Here is a 24,356-nt window from a genome sequence, read left to right as displayed (position 1 = left end):
TATATCACCACACAGGAGGTTATATACCACATACATTATATTATATCACCACACAGGAGGTTATACACCACATACATTATATTATATCACCACACAGGAGGTTATATACCACATACATTATATTATATCACCACACAGGAGGTTATATACCAAATACATTATATTATATCACCACACAGGAGGTTATATACCAAATACATTATATTATATCACCACACAGGAGGGTATATACTACATACATTATATTATATCACCACACAGGAGGGTATATACTACATACATTATATTATATCACCACACAGGAGGTTATATACCACATACATTATATTATATCACCACACAGGGGGTTATATACCACATACATTATATTATATCACCACACAGGAGGTTATACACCACATACATTATATTATATCACCACACAGGAGGGTATATACTACATACATTATATTATATCACCACACAGGAGGTTATATACCACATACATTATATTATATCACCACACAGGAGGTTATATACCACATACATTATATTATATCACCACACAGGAGGGTATATACTACATACATTATATTATATCACCACACAGGAGGTTATATACCACATACATTATATTATATCACCACACAGGAGGTTATATACCACATACATTATATTATATCACCACACAGGAGGGTATATACTACATACATTATATTATATCACCACACAGGAGGTTATATACCACATACATTATATTATATCACCACACAGGAGGTTATACACCACATACATTATATTATATCACCACACAGGAGGGTATATACTACATACATTATATTATATCACCACACAGGAGGTTATATACCACATACATTATATTATATCACCACACAGGAGGTTATATACCACATACATTATATTATATCACCACACAGGAGGTTATATACCACATACATTATATTATATCACCACACAGGAGGTTATATACTACATACATTATATTATATCACCACACAGGAGGTTATACACCACATACATTATATTATATCACCACAAGGGAGGTTATATACCACATACATTATATTATATCACCACATAGGAGGTTATATACCACATACATTATATTATATCACCACACAGGAGGTTATATACCACATACATTATATTATATCACCACACAGGACGCTATATACCACATACATTATATTATATCACCACACAGGAGGTTATATACCGCATACATTATATTATATCACCACACAGGAGGTTATACACCACATACATTATATTATATCACCACACAGGAGGTTATATACCACATACATTATATTATATCACCACACAGGACGCTATATACCACATACATTATATTATATCACCACACAGGACGCTATATACCACATACATTATATTATATCACCACACAGGAGGTTATATACCGCATACATTATATTATATCACCACACAGGAGGTTATATACCACATACATTATATTATATCACCACACAGGAGGCTATATACCACATACATTATATTATATCACCACACAGGAGGGTATATACCACATACATTATATTATATCACCACACAGGAGGTTATATACCACATACATTATATTATATCACCACACAGGAGGTTATATACCACATACATTATATTATATCACCACACAGGAGGTTATACACCACATACATTATATTATATCACCACACAGGAGGTTATATACCACATACATTATATTATATCACCACACAGGAGGTTATATACCACATACATTATATTATATCACCACACAGGAGGTTATATACCACATACATTATATTATATCACCACACAGGAGGTTATACACCACATACATTATATTATATCACCACACAGGAGGTTATATACCACATACATTATATTATATCACCACACAGGACGCTATATACCGCATACATTATATTATATCACCACACAGGAGGGTATATACTACATACATTATATTATATCACCACACAGGAGGTTATATACTACATACATTATATTATATCACCACACAGGAGGTTATATACCACATACATTATATTATATCACCACACAGGAGGTTATACACCACATACATTATATTATATCACCACAAGGGAGGTTATATACCACATACATTATATTATATCACCACATAGGAGGTTATATACCACATACATTATATTATATCACCACACAGGAGGTTATATACCACATACATTATATTATATCACCACACAGGACGCTATATACCACATACATTATATTATATCACCACACAGGAGGTTATATACCGCATACATTATATTATATCACCACACAGGAGGTTATATACCACATACATTATATTATATCACCACACAGGAGGTTATATACCACATACATTATATTATATCACCACACAGGAGGTTATATACCACATACATTATATTATATCACCACACAGGAGGTTATATACCACATACATTATATTATATCACCACACAGGAGGTTATACACCACATACATTATATTATATCACCACACAGGAGGTTATATACCACATACATTATATTATATCACCACACAGGAGGTTATATACCACATACATTATATTATATCACCACACAGGAGGGTATATACTACATACATTATATTATATCACCACACAGGAGGTTAAACACCACATACATTATATTATATCACCACACAGGAGGTTATATACTACATACATTATATTATATCACCACACAGGAGGTTATATACCACATACATTATATTATATCACCGCACAGGAGGTTATATACCACATACATTATATTATATCACCACACAGGAGGTTATACACCACATACATTATATTATATCACCACACAGGACGCTATATACCACATACATTATATTATATCACCACACAGGAGGTTATATACCACATACATTATATTATATCACCACACAGGAGGTTATATACTACATACATTATATTATATCACCACACAGGAGGTTATATACCACATACATTATATTATATCACCACACAGGAGGTTATATACCACATACATTATATTATATCACCACACAGGACGCTATATACCACATACATTATATTATATCACCACACAGGAGGTTATATACCACATACATTATATTATATCACCACACAGGAGGTTATACACCACATACATTATATTATATCACCACACAGGAGGTTATATACCACATACATTATATTATATCACCACACAGGAGGTTATATACCGCATACATTATATTATATCACCACACAGGTGGTTATATACCACATACATTATATTATATCACCACACAGGAGGTTATATACCACATACATTATATTATATCACCACACAGGAGGTTATATACCACATACATTATATTATATCACCACACAGGAGGTTAAACACCACATACATTATATTATATCACCACACGGGAGGTTAAACACCACATACATTATATTATATCACCACACGGGAGGTTATATACCACATACATTATATTATATCACCACACAGGACGCTATATACCGCATACATTATATTATATCACCACACAGGAGGGTATATACTACATACATTATATTATATCACCACACAGGAGGTTATATACAACATACATTATATTATATCACCACACAGGAGGTTATATACCGCATACATTATATTATATCACCACACAGGAGGTTATATACCACATACATTATATTATATCACCACACAGGAGGTTATATACTACATACATTATATTATATCACCACACAGGAGGTTATATACCACATACATTATATTATATCACCACACAGGAGGTTATATACCACATACATTATATTATATCACCACACAGGAGGTTATATACTACATACATTATATTATATCATCACACAGGAGGTTATATACCACATACATTATATTATATCACCACACAGGAGGTTATATACCACATACATTATATTATATCACCACACAGGAGGTTATATACCACATACATTATATCACCACACAGGAGGTTATATACTACATACATTATATTATATCATCACACAGGAGGTTATATACCACATACATTATATTATATCACCACAGAGGAGGCTATATACCACATACATTATATTATATCACCACACAGGAGGTTATATACTACATACATTATATTATATCACCACACAGGAGGTTATATACTACATACATTATATTATATCACCACACAGGAGGTTATATACCACATACATTATATTATATCACCACACAGGACGCTATATACTACATACATTATATTATATCACCACACAGGAGGTTATATACCACATACATTATATTATATCACCACACAGGAGGTTATATACCACATACATTATATTATATCACCACACAGTAGGTTATATACCACATACGTTATATTATATCACCACACAGGAGGGTATATACCACATATATTATATTATATCACCACACAGGAGGTTATATACCACATACATTATATTATATCACCACACAGGAGGTTATATACCACATACATTATATTATATCACCACACAGGAGGTTATATACCACATACGTTATATTATATCACCACACAGGGGGTTATATACTACATACATTATATTATATCACCACACAGGAGGTTATATACCACATACATTATATTATATCACCACACAGGAGGTTATATACCACATACATTATATTATATCACCACACAGGAGGTTATATACCACATACATTATATTATATCACCACACAGGAGGTTATACACCACATACATTATATTATATCACCACACAGGAGGTTATATACCACATACATTATATTATATCACCACACAGGAGGTTATATACCACATACGTTATATTATATCACCACACAGGGGGTTATATACTACATACATTATATTATATCACCACACAGGAGGTTATATACTACATACATTATATTATATCACCACACAGGAGGTTATATACTACATACATTATATTATATCACCACACAGGAGGTTATACACCACATACATTATATTATATCACCACACAGGAGGTTATACACCACATACATTATATCATATCACCACACAGGAGGTTATATACCACATACATTATATCATATCACCACACAGGAGGTTATATACCACATACATTATATTATATCACCACACAGGAGGTTATATACCACATACATTATATTATATCACCACACAGGAGGTTATATACCACATACATTATATTATATCACCACACAGGAGGTTATATACCACATACATTATATTATATCACCACACAGGAGGTTATACACCACATACATTATATTATATCACCACACAGGAGGTTATATACCACATACATTATATTATATCACCACACAGTAGGTTATATACCACATACGTTATATTATATCACCACACAGGAGGGTATATACCACATATATTATATTATATCACCACACAGGAGGTTATATACCACATACATTATATTATATCACCACACAGGAGGTTATATACCACATACATTATATTATATCACCACAAGGGAGGTTATATACCGCATACATTATATTATATCACCACACAGGAGGGTATATACTACATACATTATATTATATCACCACACAGGAGGGTATATACTACATACATTATATTATATCACCACACAGGAGGGTATATACTACATACATTATATTATATCACCACACAGGAGGTTATATACTACATACATTATATTATATCACCACACAGGAGGTTATATACCACATACATTATATTATATCACCACAGAGGAGGCTATATACCACATACATTATATTATATCACCACACAGGAGGTTATATACTACATACATTATATTATATCACCACACAGGAGGTTATATACTACATACATTATATTATATCACCACACAGGAGGTTATATACCACATACATTATATTAGATCACCTCACAGGAGGTTATATACCACATACATTATATTATATCACCACACAGGAGGTTATATACCACATACATTATATTATATCACCACACAGGAGGTTATATACCACATACATTATATTATATCACCACACAGGAGGTTATATACCACATACATTATATTATATCACCACACAGTAGGTTATATACCACATACGTTATATTATATCACCACACGGGAGGTTATATACTACATACATTATATTATATCACCACACAGGAGGTTATATACCACATACATTATATTATATCACCGCACAGGACGCTATATACCACATACATTATATTATATCACCACACAGGAGGTTATATACCACATACATTATATTATATCACCACACAGGAGGCTATATACTACATACATTATATTATATCACCACACAGGAGGTTATATACCACATACATTATATTATATCACCACACAGGAGGCTATATACTACATACATTATATTATATCACCACACAGGAGGTTATATACCACATACATTATATTATATCACCACACAGGAGGTTATATACCACATACATTATATTATATCACCACACAGGAGGTTATATACCACGTACATTATATTATATCACCACACAGGAGGTTATATACCACATACATTATATCACCACACAGGAGGGTATATACCACATACATTATATTATATCACCACACAGGACGCTATATACCACATACATTATATTATATCACCACACAGGAGGTTATATACCACATACATTATATTATATCACCACACAGGAGGTTATACACCACATACATTATATTATATCACCACACAGGAGGTTATATACCACATACATTATATTATATCACCACACAGGAGGTTATACACCACATACATTATATTATATCACCACACAGGAGGTTATATACCACATACATTATATTATATCACCGCACAGGACGCTATATACCACATACATTATATTATATCACCACACAGGAGGTTATATACCACATACATTATATTATATCACCACACAGGAGGTTATATACCACATACATTATATTATATCATCACACAGGAGGTTATATACCACATACATTATATTATATCACCACACAGGAGGTTATATACCACATACATTATATTATATCACTGCACAGGAGGTTATATACCACATACATTATATTATATCACCACACAGGAGGTTATATACCACATACATTATATTATATCACCACACAGGAGGTTATATACTACATACATTATATTATATCACCGCACAGGAGGTTATATACCACATACATTATATTATATCACTGCACAGGAGGTTATATACCACATACATTATATTATATCACCGCACAGGAGGTTATATACCACATACATTATATTATATCACTGCACAGGAGGTTATATACCACATACATTATATTATATCACCACACAGGAGGTTATATACCACATACATTATATTATATCACCACACAGGAGGTTATATACCACATACATTATATTATATCACCACACAGGAGGTTATATACCACATACATTATATTATATCACCACACAGGAGGTTATATACCACATACATTATATTATATCACTGCACAGGAGGTTATATACCACATACATTATATTATATCACCACACAGGAGGTTATATACCACATACATTATATTATATCATCATACAGGAGGTTATATACCACATACATTATATTATATCACCACACAGGAGGATATACACCACATACATTATATTATATCACCACACAGGAGGTTATATACTACATACATTATATTATATCACCGCACAGGAGGTTATATACCACATACATTATATTATATCACCACACAGGAGGTTATATACCACATACATTATATTATATCACCACACAGGAGGTTATATACTACATACATTATATTATATCACCACACAGGAGGTTATATACCACATACATTATATTATATCACCACACAGGAGGTTATATACTACATACATTATATTATATCACCACACAGGAGGTTATATACCACATACATTATATTATATCACCACACAGGAGGTTATATACCACATACATTATATTATATCACCACACAGGAGGTTATATACCACATACATTATATTATATCACCACACAGGAGGTTATATACCACATACATTATATTATATCACCACACAGGAGGTTATATACCACATACATTATATTATATCACCACACAGGAGGTTATATACCACATACATTATATTATATCACCACACAGGAGGTTATATATCACATACATTATATTATATCACCACACAGGAGGTTATACACCACATACATTATATTATATCACCACACAGGAGGTTATATACCACATACATTATATTATATCACCACACAGGAGGCTATATACCACATACATTATATTATATCACCACACAGGAGGTTATATATCACATACATTATATTATATCACCACACAGGAGGTTATACACCACATACATTATATTATATCACCACACAGGAGGCTATATACCACATACATTATATTATATCACCACACAGGAGGTTATATACCACATACATTATATTATATCACCGCACAGGAGGTTATATACCACATACATTATATTATATCACCACACAGGAGGTTATATACCACATACATTATATTATATCACCGCACAGGAGGTTATATACCACATACATTATATTATATCACCACACAGGAGGTTATATACCACATACATTATATTATATCACCACACAGGAGGTTATATACCACATACATTATATTATATCACCACACAGGAGGTTATATACCACATACATTATATTATATCACCACACAGGAGGTTATATACCACATACATTATATTATATCACCACACAGGAGGGTATACACCACATACATTATATTATATCACCACACAGGAGGTTATATACCACATACATTATATTATATCACCACACAGGAGGTTATATACTACATACATTATATTATATCACCACACAGGAGGTTATATACTACATACATTATATTATATCACTGCACAGGAGGTTATATACCACATACATTATATTATATCACCGCACAGGAGGTTATATACCACATACATTATATTATATCACCACACAGGAGGTTATACACCACATACATTATATTATATCACCACACAGGAGGTTATACACCACATACATTATATTATATCACCACACAGGAGGTTATATACCACATACATTATATTATATCACCACACAGGAGGTTATATACCACATACATTATATTATATCACCACACAGGAGGCTATATACCACATACATTATATTATATCACCACACAGGAGGTTATATATCACATACATTATATTATATCACCACACAGGAGGGTATATACTACATACATTATATTATATCACCACACAGGAGGTTATATACCACATACATTATATTATATCACCACACAGGAGGTTATATATCACATACATTATATTATATCACCACACAGGAGGTTATATACCACATACATTATATTATATCACCACACAGGAGGTTATATACCACATACATTATATTATATCACCACACAGGAGGTTATATACCACATACATTATATTATATCACCACACAGGAGGATATATACCACATACATTATATTATATCACCACACAGGAGGTTATATACCACATACATTATATTATATCACCACACAGGAGGCTATATACCACATACATTATATTATATCACCACACAGGAGGGTATATACCACATACATTATATTATATCACCACACAGGAGGTTATATACCACATACATTATATTATATCACCACACAGGAGGTTATATACCACATACATTATATTATATCACCACACAGGAGGCTATATACCACATACATTATATTATATCACCACACAGGAGGTTATATACCACATACATTATATTATATCACCACACAGGAGGTTATATACCACATACATTATATTATATCACCACACAGGACGCTATATACCACATACATTATATTATATCACCACACAGGAGGTTATATACCACATACATTATATTATATCACCACACAGGAGGTTATATACCACATACATTATATTATATCACCACACAGGAGGTTATATACCACATACATTATATTATATCACCACACAGGAGGTTATATACCACATACATTATATTATATCATCACACAGGAGGTTATATACCACATACATTATATTATATCACCACACAGGAGGTTATATACCACATACATTATATTATATCACCACACAGGAGGTTATATACCACATACATTATATTATATCATCACACAGGAGGTTATATACCACATACATTATATTATATCACCACACAGGAGGTTATATACCACATACATTATATTATATCACCACACAGGAGGTTATATACCACATACATTATATTATATCACCACACAGGAGGTTATATACTACATACATTATATTATATCACCACACAGGAGGCTATATACCACATACATTATATTATATCACCACACAGTAGGTTATATACTACATACATTGTATTATATCACCACAAGGGAGGTTATATACCACATACATTATATTATATCACCACACAGGAGGTTATATACCACATACATTATATTATATCACCACACAGGAGGTTATATACCACATACATTATATTATATCACCACACAGGAGGTTATATACCACATACATTATATTATATCACCACACAGGAGGTTATATACTACATACATTATATTATATCACCACACAGGAGGTTATATACCACATACATTATATTATATCGCCATACAGGAGGCTATATACCACATACATTATATTATATCACCACACAGGAGGTTATATACCACATACATTATATTATATCACTACACAGGACGCTATATACCACATACATTATATTATATCACCACACAGGACGCTATATACCACATACATTATATTATATCACCACACAGGACGCTATATACCACATACATTATATTATATCACCACACAGGAGGTTATATACCACATACATTATATTATATCACTACACAGGAGGTTATATACCACATACATTATATTATATCACCACACAGGAGGTTATATACCGCATACATTATATTATATCACCACACAGGAGGCTATATACCACATACATTATATTATATCACCACACAGGAGGTTATATACCGCATACATTATATTATATCACCACACAGGAGGTTATATACCACATACATTATATTATATCACCACACAGGAGGTTATATACCACATACATTATATTATATCACCACACAGGAGGTTATATACCACATACATTATATTATATCATCACACAGGAGGTTATATACCACATACATTATATTATATCACCACACAGGAGGTTATATACCACATACATTATATTATATCACCACACAGGAGGTTATACACCACATACATTATATTATATCACCACACGGGAGGTTATATACCACATACATTATATTATATCACCACACAGGAGGTTATATACTACATACATTATATTATATCACCACACAGGAGGTTATATACTACATACATTATATTATATCACCGCACAGGAGGTTATATACCACATACATTATATTATATCACCACTCAGGAGGTTATATACCACATACATTATATTATATCACCACACAGGAGGTTATACACCACATACGTTATATTATATCACCACACAGGAGGTTATACACCACATACATTATATTATATCACCACACAGGAGGTTATATACCACATACATTATATTATATCACCACACAGGAGGTTATATACCACATACATTATATCACCACACAGGAGGGTATATACCACATACATTATATTATATCACCACACAGGAGGTTATATACTACATACATTATATTATATCACCACACAGGAGGTTATATACAACATACATTATATTATATCACCACACAGGAGGTTATATACCACATACATTATATCACCACACAGGAGGTTATATACCACATACATTATATTATATCACCACACAGGAGGTTATATACTACATACATTATATTATATCACCACACAGGAGGTTATATACAACATACATTATATTATATCACCACACAGGAGGTTATATACCACATACATTATATTATATCGCCATACAGGAGGCTATATACCACATACATTATATCACCACACAGGAGGTTATATACCACATACATTATATTATATCACCACACAGGAGGTTATATACTACATACATTATATTATATCACCACACAGGAGGTTATATACCACATACATTATATTATATCACCACACAGGAGGGTATATACCACATACATTATATTATATCATCATACAGGAGGTTATATACCACATACATTATATTATATCACCACACAGGAGGTTATATACCACATACATTATATTATATCACCATACAGGAGGCTATATACCACATACATTATATTATATCACCACACAGGAGGTTATACACCACAGACATTATATTATATCACCACACAGGAGGTTATATACCACATACATTATATTATATCACCATACAGGAGGTTATATACAACATACATTATATTATATCACCACACCGGAGGTTATATACCACATACATTATATTACCACACAGGAGGTTATATACCACATACATTATATTATATCACCACACAGGAGGGTATATACCACATACATTATATCACCACACAGGAGGGTATATACCACATACATTATATTATATCACCACACAGGAGGTTATATACCACATACATTATATTATATCACCACACAGGAGGTTATATACCACATACATTATATTATATCACCACACAGGAGGTTATATACCACATACATTATATTATATCACCACACAGGAGGTTATATACCACATACATTATATTATATCACCACACAGGAGGTTATACACCACATACGTTATATTATATCACCACACAGGAGGTTATACACCACATACATTATATTATATCACCATACAGGAGGTTATATACAACATACATTATATTATATCACCACACAGGAGGTTATATACCACATACATTATATTATATCGCCATACAGGAGGCTATATACCACATACATTATATCACCACACAGGAGGTTATATACTACATACATTATATTATATCACCACACAGGAGGTTATATACCACATACATTATATTATATCACCACACAGGAGGGTATATACCACATACATTATATTATATCATCATACAGGAGGTTATATACCACATACATTATATTATATCACCACACAGGAGGTTATATACCACATACATTATATTATATCACCATACAGGAGGCTATATACCACATACATTATATTATATCACCACACAGGAGGGTATATACCACATACATTATATTATATCACCACACAGGAGGTTATATACCACATACATTATATTATATCATCATACAGGAGGTTATATACCACATACATTATATTATATCACCACACAGGAGGTTATATACCACATACATTATATCACCACACAGGGGGTTATATACCACATACATTATATTATATCACCACACAGGACGCTATATACCACATACATTATATTATATCACCACACAGGAGGTTATATACCACATACATTATATTATATCACCACACAGGAGGTTATATACCACATACATTATATTATATCACCATACAGGAGGCTATATACCACATACATTATATTATATCACCACACAGGGGGTTATACACCACAGACATTATATTATATCACCACACAGGAGGTTATATACCACATACATTATATCACCACACAGGAGGGTATATACCACATACATTATATCACCACACAGGAGGTTATATACCACATACATTATATTATATCACCACACAGGAGGTTATATACCACATACATTATATTATATCACCACACAGGAGGTTATATACCACATACATTATATTATATCACCACACAGGAGGTTATATACCACATACATTATATTATATCACCACACAGGAGGTTATATACCAAATATATTATATTATATCACCACACAGGAGGTTATATACCAAATACATTATATTATATCACCACACAGGAGGTTATATACCACATACATTATATTATATCACCACACAGGAGGTTATATACCACATACATTATATTATATCACCACACAGGAGGTTATATACTACATACATTATATTATATCACCACACAGGAGGTTATACACCACATACATTATATTATATCACCACACAGGAGGTTATATACTACATACATTATATTATATCACCACACAGGAGGTTATATACTACATACATTATATTATATCACCACACAGGAGGTTATATACCACATACATTATATTATATCACCACACAGGAGGTTATACACCACATACATTATATTATATCACCATACAGGAGGTTATATACAACATACATTATATTATATCACCACACAGGAGGTTATATACCACATACATTATATTATATCACCACATAGGAGGTTATATACCACATACATTATATTATATCACCACACAGGAGGTTATATACTACATACATTATATTATATCACCACACAGGAGGCTATATACCACATACATTATATTATATCACCACACAGGAGGTTATACACCACATACATTATATTATATCACCACAAGGGAGGTTATATACCACATACATTATATTATATCACCACACAGGAGGTTATATACTACATACATTATATTATATCACCACACAGGAGGTTATATACCACATACATTATATTATATCACCACACAGGAGGTTATACACCACATACATTATATTATATCACCACACAGGAGGTTATATACCACATACATTATATTATATCACCACACAGGAGGTTATACACCACATACATTATATTATATCACCACACAGGAGGCTATATACCACATACATTATATTATATCACCACACAGGAGGTTATACACCACATACATTATATTATATCACCACACAGGAGGTTATACACCACATACATTATATTATATCACCACACAGGAGGTTATACACCACATACATTATATTATATCACCACACAGGAGGCTATATACCACATACATTATATTATATCACCACACAGGAGGTTATACACCACATACATTATATTATATCACCACACAGGAGGCTATATACCACATACATTATATTATATCACCACACAGGAGGCTATATACCACATACATTATATTATATCACCACACAGGAGGTTATATACCACATACATTATATTATATCACCACACAGGAGGCTATATACCACATACATTATATTATATCACCACACAGGAGGTTATACACCACATACATTATATTATATCACCACACAGGAGGTTATATACCACATACATTATATTATATCACCACACAGGAGGTTATATACCACATACATTATATCATATCACCACACAGGAGGTTATATACCACATACATTATATTATATCACCACACAGGAGGTTATACACCACATACATTATATTATATCACCACACAGGAGGTTATATACCACATACATTATATTATATCACCACACAGGAGGTTATATACCACATACATTATATTATATCACCACACAGGACGCTATATACCACATACATTATATTATATCATCATACAGGAGGTTATATACCACATACATTATATTATATCACCACACAGGAGGTTATATACCACATACATTATATTATATCACCGCACAGGACGCTATATACCACATACATTATATTATATCATCATACAGGAGGTTATATACCACATACATTATATTATATCACCACACAGGAGGTTATATACCACATACATTATATTATATCACCACACAGGAGGTTATATACCACATACATTATATTATATCACCACACAGGAGGTTATATACCACATACATTATATTATATCACCACACAGGACGCTATATACCACATACATTATATTATATCACCACACAGGAGGTTATATACCACATACATTATATTATATCACCGCACAGGACGCTATATACCACATACATTATATTATATCATCACACAGGAGGTTATATACCACATACATTATATTATATCATCACACAGGAGGTTATATACCACATACATTATATTATATCACCACACAGGAGGTTATATACCACATACATTATATTATATCACCACACAGGAGGTTATATACCACATACATTATATTATATCACCACACAGGAGGTTATACACCACATACATTATATTATATCACCACACAGGAGGTTATATACCACATACATTATATTATATCACCACACAGGAGGTTATACACCACATACATTATATTATATCACCACACAGGAGGTTATATACCACATACATTATATTATATCACCACACAGGAGGTTATACACCACATACATTATATTATATCACCACACAGGAGGTTATATACCACATACATTATATTATATCACCACACAGGAGGTTATACACCACATACGTTATATTATATCACCATACAGGAGGTTATATACCACATACATTATATTATATCACCACACAGGAGGTTATATACCACATACATTATATTATATCGCCATACAGGAGGCTATATACCACATACATTATATCACCACACAGGAGGTTATATACTACATACATTATATTATATCACCACACAGGAGGTTATATACCACATACATTATATTATATCACCACACAGGAGGTTATATACCACATACATTATATTATATCACCACACAGGAGGCTATATACCACATACATTATATTATATCACCACACAGGACGCTATATACCGCATACATTATATTATATCACCACACAGGAGGGTATATACCACATACATTATATTATATCATCATACAGGAGGTTATATACCACATACATTATATTATATCACCACACAGGAGGTTATATATCACATACATTATATTATATCACCACACAGGAGGTTATATACCACATACATTATATTATATCACCACACAGGAGGTTATATACCACATACATTATATTATATCACCACACAGGAGGTTATATACCACATACTGTAATGGCAGGGGGTAGGGAGACGGACAAGTGAGCCCTAATCTACCCGCCACTCTGTCCCTGCCTACTTGCAACGACCCGCCCTAGGCGACGGGGTACAACTGGGCGGCGGTCCCTGCGCTCAGTAAGTGCACGACAAACACGACAAACATACAAAGGAACACAAGCAAGAAAAAGGGGTCGTTGCCCACGGCAACACCGTGAGCAACCAGAGTGGTGAACGAGCCGAGTCAAGCCAGGAGTGTGCGAGGTACAAAACGAAAAGCAGAAGAGTAGTCGGTGAGCCAGGGTCTGTATGGAGCAGGATCAAAAATAGCAGGAGCTGTAGCTGGGCCAGGAAACCACAAGGAAAGAATCACAAGCACCGAGGGACAGGAAGTGCAGGCTTAAATAGACCGAGGGCGGGAGCTAGCTGAGTCTGGCCAGGTTACGATAGGTTCTCCCACTCCTAAGCCTGCCAGCCTGAATGGTGGAAGCAGGAGTCAGTCTCAGGGATGTATTCTCAGGTGCTGACTGATTAGTTCTGGGAGTTAACCCCGAAGCTGTGCCTGGCAGATCCTTTACAGTACCCCCCCTTTTATGAGGGGCCACCGGACCCTTTCTAAGTGGACCTGGCTTACTGGGGAAACGCAGGTGGAACCTCCTGACCAATACCCCAGCGTGAACATCCCGGGCGGGTACCCAAGTCCTCTCCTCGGGCCCGTATCCTCTCCAATGGACCAGGTACTGGAGGGAGCCTTGGACCATCTTGCTGTCCACAATCCTGGCCACCTCGAATTCCACCCCCTCAGGGTAGAGGATGGGAACAGGAGGTCTCCTCGAGGGAGCCAAGGACGGGGAGTAGCGTTTGAGGAGGGAGGCATGAAACACGTCGTGTATCCGGAAAGACGGGGGTAACTCCAGCCGGAAGGAGACAGGATTGAGGACCTCAATGACCTTATACGGCCCAATAAACCGGGGAGCAAACTTCTTGGACGGAACCTTGAGACGCAAGTTCCTAGACGACAACCACACCAGATCCCCGACCATTAACAGGGGGTTAGCAGAACGTTTTTTATCAGCCTGAGTTTTTTGTACGCTCTGGGACACCTCTAGGTTTTTCTGAACCTGGGCCCAGACTGTGCACAGTTCCCGATGAACGACCTCTACCTCGGGATTGTTGGAACTACCAGGTGAAACGGAGGAGAACCGTGGATTAAACCCAAAATTACAAAAAAAAGGAGAGACCCCTGACGAGTTACTGACCCGGTTATTAAGGGAAAATTCGGCGAGGGGAATGAAAGAGACCCAATCAAATTGACGGTCAGAGACAAAACACCTTAAGAATTGTTCTAGAGATTGATTAGTCCTCTCCGTTTGGCCGTTGGTTTCAGGATGGAAGGCAGAGGAGAAGGACAGATCAATCCCCAACTTCATACAGAAGGCTCTCCAAAACAATGAAACAAATTGTACCCCTCTGTCCGAAACAATATTGACAGGGACCCCATGGAGACGCAGGATGTGTTTGACAAACAAGGTAGCCAATGTTTTGGCGTTGGGTAGTTTCTTGAGGGGCACAAAGTGGCACATCTTACTGAAGCGGTCCACCACCACCCACACCACCGACTTGCCTTGGGATGGAGGCAAATCGGTGATAAAATCCATGGAGGTATGTGTCCAAGGTCTCTGGGGAATGGGCAACGAACGCTGTAAGCCCGCTGGTCGGGACCTGGGAGTCTTGGACCTAGCACAAACCTCACAAGCGGCGACGTAGGCCTTAACGTCTTTAGGCAACCCAGGCCACCAATAATTTCTGGTAATGAGGTGTTTGGTACCCAGGATGCCTGGATGGCCAGATAGTGCGGAGTCATGATTTTCCCTAAGTACCCTTAGCCGGAATTGCAGGGGAACAAACAGCTTGTTCTCAGGAAGGTTCCCGGGAGCTGCACCTTGATCAGCAGCAATATCAGAGACTAAATCAGAATCGATCGAGGAAATGATTATACCTGGAGGCAAAATACAAGCAGGATCTTCCTCCGAAGGAGGGCTGGCCATGAAGCTACGCGACAGTGCATCAGCCTTAATATTTTTAGACCCAGCCCTATAGGTAACCAAAAAATTGAATCTGGTAAAAAATAACGCCCATCGAGCTTGTCTCGGGTTTAGCCTCCGGGCAGATTCTAGGAAAACCAGATTCTTGTGGTCAGTAAGGACCGTTACCTGGTGCCTAGCCCCCTCCAGGAAGTGGCGCCACTCTTCAAATGCCCATTTAATGGCTAAGAGTTCGCGGTTGCCAATATCATAGTTACTTTCAGTTGGCGAAAACTTCCTGGAGAAGTAGGCACAGGGGCGGAGATGGGTGAGGGACCTGGTACCCTGGGACAATACAGCCCCCACTTCCACCTCAGATGCGTCAACTTCCACGATAAATTGCTCCATTTGGTTGGGCTGAACCAGCACCGGGGCCGAGACAAAGCACTTCTTAAGGACCTCAAAAGCCTGGACAGCCTCAGGAGGCCAGTGGAGGAGATCAGCACCTTTGCGAGTGAGGTCCGTAAGGGGCTTAGCGATGACCGAGAAGTTAGCAATAAATCTCCTGTAATAATTAGCGAACCCCAAAAAAGACTGTAACGCCTTCAGGGAGGCAGGTTGGACCCATTCTGCCACAGCCTGAACCTTGGCGGGGTCCATGCGGAATTCATGAGGAGTGAGGATTTGACCCAAAAATGGAATCTCCTGTACCCCAAACACACATTTTTCGGTTTTGGCAAACAGTTTGTTTTCCCGAAGGACCTGGAGCACCTTCCTGACATGCTCAATGTGGGAGGACCAGTCCTTGGAAAACACTAGTATGTCATCAAGGTACACTACCAGAAAAACCCCCAGGTAATTTCTCAAAATCTCATTTATGAAATTCTGGAAGACCGCAGGGGCATTACACAACCCAAAGGGCATGACGAGGTATTCGAAATGGCCTTCGGGCGTGTTAAACGCAGTCTTCCACTCATCCCCCTCTTTGATGCGAATAAAGTTATACGCCCCCCGTAGATCCAATTTAGAAAACCATTGGGCCCCCTGAACCTGATTAAAGAGATCAGGAATCAAAGGAAGGGGATACTGGTTCCTTACCGTGACCTTATTCAGGCTACGGTAGTCAATGCATGGCCTAAGACCACCATCCTTCTTCCCCACGAAGAAGAAGCCAGCACCTACCGGAGAAGAAGAGGGACGAATGTAACCCTTGGCCAGGGATTCCTGGATATACACTCTCATAGCTTCACGTTCGGGACAAGAAAGATTAAATATCCTACCCTTAGGAAGCTTAGCTCCTGGTACCAATTCGATAGCGCAATCGTATTCTCTATGAGGAGGTAACACTTCGGAGGCCCCCTTAGAGAAAACATCAGCGAAGTCCTGAACAAACTCGGGTAGCGTATTCGCCTCCTTAGGGGGAGAAATAGAATTAACAGAAAAACATGACGTACAACATTCATTACCCCATTTGGTTAGCTCCCCAGTATTCCAGTCAAACGTGGGATTATGCAACTGCAACCAGGGAAGACCTAGAACCAAATCGTACGATAATCCCTGCATCAACAGTACAGAGCATTGCTCCAAATGCATGGAGCCAACAAGGAGTTCAAAAACAGGGGTATGCTGTGTAAAATAACCATTAGCAAGAGGAGTGGAGTCGATACCCACTACCGGGACAGGTTTAGGCAAATCAATCAGAGGCATAGCAAGGGACATAGCAAATTCCACAGACATGATATTAGTAGAGGACCCTGAATCCACGAAGGCACTGCCGGTAGCAGACCTACCACCAAAAGAGACCTGAAAGGGAAGCAAGATCTTAGTACGTTTCATATTTACGGGAAATACCTGTGCGCCCAAGTGACCTCCCCGATGATCACTTAGACGCGGAAGTTCTCTGGCTGCAATCTTACGCTTAGGACAGTTGTTCACTTGATGCTTGTCGTCCCCACAGTAGAAGCAGAGACCATTCTTCCTGCGGAATTCTCTACGTTGTTGGGGGGACACAGAGGCCCCGAGTTGCATAGGTATCTCTGAATTTTTCGGGGAGGAACGAAGCAACGGAGCTTCGGGAGGCATCATGGGGGAGTCGGAGGAGAAAACACATAAACGTTCACGTTGTCGTTCCCTGAGATGTCGGTCAAGTCGTACCGCTAAAGCCATAACCTGGTCTAGGGAGTCAGAAGAGGGATAGCTAACTAGCAGGTCTTTCAGGGCATTCGACAGACCCAACCTAAACTGGCACCTTAAGGCAGGGTCATTCCACCGAGAAGCTACGCACCACTTCCGAAAGTCAGAGCAATACTCCTCAACAGGTCTCTTACCCTGACGTAAGGTCACCAGCTGACTCTCGGCAAAGGCAGTCCTGTCAGTCTCGTCATAAATAAGTCAGAGAACAGAAAAGAAACAATCAACGGAGGAAAGTTCAGGGGCGTCAGGAGCCAAGGAGAAGGCCCACTCTTGGGGCCCTTCCTGGAGCCGGGACAAAATTATACCCACCCGCTGGCTCTCAGAACCTGAGGAATGAGGCTTTAAACGAAAGTAAAGCCTACAACTCTCCCGAAAGGAGAGAAAAGCCCTCCGGTCCCCTGAGAACCGGTCGGGCAACTTGAGGTGGGGTTCAAGAGGTGCGGTGAGGGGAACTACCAGGGTAGCATCAGGCTGGTTGACCCTCTGAGCCAGGGCCTGGACCTGTAGGGAGAGACCCTGCATTTGCTGAGCCAGGGTCTCACGGGGATCCATAGTGGTGTCAGGGACCAGGGGTAGACTAGGTATGGGCTTGTGATTATGTAATGGCAGGGGGTAGGGAGACGGACAAGTGAGCCCTAATCTACCCGCCACTCTGTCCCTGCCTACTTGCAACGACCCGCCCTAGGCGACGGGGTACAACTGGGCGGCGGTCCCTGCGCTCAGTAAGTGCACGACAAACATACAAAGGAACACAAGCAAGAAAAAGGGGTCGTTGCCCACGGCAACACCGTGAGCAACCAGAGTGGTGAACGAGCCGAGTCAAGCCAGGAGTGTGCGAGGTACAAAACGAAAAGCAGAAGAGTAGTCGGTAAGCCAGGGTCTGTATGGAGCAGGATCAAAAATAGCAGGAGCTGTAGCTGGGCCAGGAAACCACAAGGAAAGAATCACAAGCACCGAGGGACAGGAAGTGCAGGCTTAAATAGACCGAGGGCGGGAGCTAGCTGAGTCTGGCCAGGTTACGATAGGTTCTCCCACTCCTAAGCCTGCCAGCCTGAATGGTGGAAGCAGGAGTCAGTCTCAGGGATGTATTCTCAGGTGCTGACTGATTAGTTCTGGGAGTTAACCCCGAAGCTGTGCCTGGCAGATCCTTTACACATACATTATATTATATCACCACACAGGAGGTTATACACCACATACATTATATTATATCACCGCACAGGACGCTATATACCACATACATTATATTATATCATCATACAGGAGGTTATATACCACATACATTATATTATATCACCACACAGGAGGTTATATACCACATACATTATATTATATCACCACACAGGAGGTTATATACTACATACATTATATTATATCACCACACAGGAGGCTATATACTACATACATTATATTATATCACCACACAGGAGGCTATATACTACATACATTATATTATATCACCACACAGGAGGTTATATACCACATACATTATATTATATCACCACACAGGAGGTTATATACCACATACATTATATTATATCACCACACAGGAGGTTATATACCACATACATTATATTATATCACCACACAGGAGGCTATATACCACATACATTATATTATATCACCACACAGAAGGTTATATACCACATACATTATATTATATCACCACACAGGAGGTTATATACCACATACATTATATTATATCACCACACAGGACGCTATATACCACATACATTATATTATATCACCACACAGGAGGGTATATACCACATACATTATATTATATCACCACACAGGAGGTTATATACCACATACATTATATTATATCACCACACAGGAGGTTATATACTACATACATTATATTATATCACCACACAGGAGGTTATATACTACATACATTATATTATATCACCACACAGGAGGTTATATACTACATACATTATATTATATCACCACACAGGAGGTTATACACCACATACATTATATTATATCACCACACAGGAGGTTATATACCACATATATTATATTATAACACCACACAGGAGGTTATATACAACATACATTATATTATATCACCACACAGGAGGTTATATACTACATACATTATATTATATCACCACACAGGAGGTTATATACCACATACATTATATTATATCACCACACAGGAGGTTATATACCACATACATTATATTATATCACCACACAGGAGGTTATATACCACATACATTATATTATATCACCACACAGGAGGTTATATACCACATACATTATATTATATCACCGCACAGGAGGTTATATACCACATACATTATATTATATCACCGCACAGGAGGTTATATACCACATACATTATATTATATCACCACACAGGAGATTATATTATATCACCACACAGGAGGTTATATACCACATACATTATATTATATCACCACACAGGAGGCTATATACCACATACATTATATTATATCACCACACAGGAGGCTATATACCACATACATTATATTATATCACCACACAGGACGCTATATACCACATACATTATATTATATCACCACACAGGAGGCTATATACCACATACATTATATTATATCACCACACAGGAGGTTATATACCACATACATTATATTATATCACCACACAGGAGGTTATATACTACATACATTATATTATATCACCACACAGGAGGTTATATACTACATACATTATATTATATCACCACACAGGAGGTTATATACTACATACATTATATTATATCACCACACAGGAGGTTATATACTACATACATTATATTATATCACCACACAGGAGGCTATATACCACATACATTATATTATATCACCTCACAGGAGGTTAAACACCACATACATTATATTATATCACCACACAGGAGGTTATATACTACATACATTATATTATATCACCACACAGGAGGTTATATACTACATACATTATATTATATCACCACACAGGAGGCTATATACCACATACATTATATCACCACACAGGTTATATACCGCATACATTATATTATATCACCACACAGGAGGTTATATACCACATACATTATATTATATCACCACACAGGAGGTTATATACCACATACATTATATTATATCACCACACGGGAGGTTATATACCACATACATTATATTATATCACCACACAGGAGGTTATATACTACATACATTATATTATATCACCACAC

Source organism: Rhinoderma darwinii, chromosome 2, assembly GCF_050947455.1.
Source record: "Rhinoderma darwinii isolate aRhiDar2 chromosome 2, aRhiDar2.hap1, whole genome shotgun sequence".
Classification (NCBI taxonomy): domain Eukaryota; kingdom Metazoa; phylum Chordata; class Amphibia; order Anura; family Rhinodermatidae; genus Rhinoderma; species Rhinoderma darwinii.
This window is presented reverse-complemented; position numbering follows the sequence as displayed.